Source organism: Lissotriton vulgaris, chromosome 12, assembly GCF_964263255.1.
Source record: "Lissotriton vulgaris chromosome 12, aLisVul1.2, whole genome shotgun sequence".
NCBI classification, from domain to species: domain Eukaryota; kingdom Metazoa; phylum Chordata; class Amphibia; order Caudata; family Salamandridae; genus Lissotriton; species Lissotriton vulgaris.
The window spans coordinates 513,626,053-513,628,537 of NC_141700.1; the positions used below are offsets into that span (position 1 = coordinate 513,626,053).

A 2,485-nucleotide genomic window follows, 5' to 3' on the forward strand; every position below is an offset into this window, starting at 1 on the left:
ACTGTGCTGAGAGACATCATGTCACAAAAAGTAAAACAAAGAGCAGCAGACAGACCTCTCAAAAAAGTGCTAAACTCATTTTAAAAAACTAGTAGGCAAAAATTCTGCAAAGGATATTTGAAGCCCCTTGGCACTGCCGTGGTGAGAAAGGGGGAGTGTATAATGGCTGGGTGGAGAAGGTAACATTGGCTGCTGCTGTTCTCTTCTGGGTGGAGAGGTGGTTAGCGTTCATCAGTCTGTCTTGGCTGGAGTGAGTAGGAAGATTCTACTTCTCTCTTCTGAGCAGGAAGAGTAGGGTGACTTCCATGGCTCTCTTCTGGGTGGAAAAAAGTGTTATGTCTTCCATTACTCTCTGCTGGGAAGGGGAGAATAAAAGAGCCCTCAATACTCTCTCGGGTGGAAGTGGATGGCATTGCTTCCAATATGCTCCGCGGAGAGTGGTTTCCACTAATCTCTGCTGGCTGAGAGTCAGTGGATTATCTTTGAATGAAGAGCAACCTGGCTTCCATTAGTCTCTCCTGGTTGGAGGGGAATAAGATGTTCCACTACTGTCTTCAGCAAAGGAGAGAGTAATATTGCTTCCAGTACCTGGCTTGCAAGAATGGAGTGGAATCCAATTTTCCTTAAATTCCTAATTTGGCCCCTTTCGATGGAGAGCTTGCACAGTACCCTTTCTCTTTCACACACACTGGAGTATAGAGCTATCAAAGGTTGTTAGCTGTCTCTCCGTGTGGCACTGAATCTGATCAGCATCAAGGGTCAGATTTCCTGTGTACTCGCCAACAGGGCATAAAAGGCATCCCATTCTTGTCCACCGTCCAGGTCACTATGTCATAGCCAATATTCATATTCCCAAATTCATCATAGTAGATGGTGCTGTTTCTGATGTTGAAGTTTATCGTCTTTAATTCTTTGAACAGCTCCTCTCCAGCCTGGATGCTATCCACCGTCCTCTAGAAACGCACCGCACGGCTATCTCTATCATTTGATAGCCACAGAGGCAAGGCTGGCTGTGGCAGAACTTCAAGAGTCCCTGAAGAGTACCAACAATTGTCTGATAGATTCCAAAGCCTGGGCATCACTTTCTGGGGTTTTCTTCCCAGAGTCTGCTGGCGTCTCCAGATTGTTCGCTTGGAGTCCAGTCAGAACTTCAAGAGACCCCGTCGGGGGTGCCAACAATTTTCCGATAGATACTGCAGTCTGGGCAGCACGTTCTAGGGTTTTCTTCCCAGAGTCTAATGGCGTCTCCAGATTGTTCGCTTGGAGTCCAGTCGGAACTTCAAGAGACCCCGTCGGGGGTGCCAACAATTTTCCGATAGATACTGCAGTCTGGGCAGCACGTTCTGGGGTTTCCTTCCCAGAGTCTAATGGCGTCTCCAGATTGTTCGCTTGGAGTCCAGTCGGAACTTCAAGAGACCCCGTCGGGGGTGCCAACAATTTTCCGATAGATACTGCAGTCTGGGCAGCACTTTCTGGGGTTTTCTTCCCAGAGTCTGTCGGTGTCGCCAGAGTATTCTCTTGGAGGCCAGTCTGTTCGCGAATGCGCTGCAATTCAGCATCAAAGGCTCGGGAAGGCTTCTCATCTGGGGCCTGTAATTGCAATGGGTGGTGCCTCAGGGCTGGGACCAGCTTGTAGCTTGGTATCCTCCGAAGAGCTTCATTCAGCTGATGCATCTTATTCAGCTGCTCCTGCGCACTACGCAGCTTAGCGCGGACCTCTTCAAATGCATTGCGAAGAACCGTACTGTCTTCCAATAGTTTCGATATTGTATCCATCAGCATTTCCACGTGGTTCTCATTCTCCCGCTGGAGCTGGGCGTATTTCTGGTTGTGGCGCTCCAACGTGCGCCGGTTTTCCAGCTTTAGGGAGTTATACTGCGCCTGTAAGTCCAGGAGCTGCTTCTTGGCTCCTTCATGCTGGTTCTTCAGGGTCATGTGCCGAGAGGGGAGGGTGACGTCGGGGTTCATGGCGCCTTTCTTCTCCTTGCTCAGGGCTTCTTGAGCTTTTAATTTATGCACCCCAAAATCTTCCTGGGTCTTGTGCTCCGCACGCTCCTTCTCAAGGGACTGCTCCAGACTGGACCGCTGCTCATACATCACTTCCACCAGGCCGGAGAGCGTCTCCTGCTGCTGCTGGAACTGGAGCTGTGAGTGCCTGTACAGGTAGATCACGGACCCCAGGCACGTCACGAAGGCCAGCAGGCAGAAGACTACCTGCAGAATCCTCGTCTGCCTGCGAAACCCGCAGGCGCAGAGTCCCATCATGGCCGGAGAGCTTGGTTCCTCGTCAGGAGGGCAGGGCCCTCGGACTCCCGTGAGCATCTTGACCGCAATGTCCGACTGACAGACTTATGGGCCCTGCGCGGCCTTATCTAGCCCTGCTGAGCCCCCCGGATTATGACGTTGCTGTGATACACAACGCCGCACTGTTACATCGAGTCAACGCGCCTTGCGTCCCAGACAGCATCAACCCTGGCTGTCTAAG

The 2,485-nt window shown here is 51.3% G+C and overlaps 1 pseudogene; it reads right to left on the reverse strand.

Moving 5' to 3' along the window:
• Positions 1–752: 752 nt before the first annotated feature.
• LOC147677637 (Golgi integral membrane protein 4-like) lies at positions 753–2,262 on the reverse strand (annotated as a pseudogene).
• Positions 2,263–2,485: the final 223 nt, after the last annotated feature.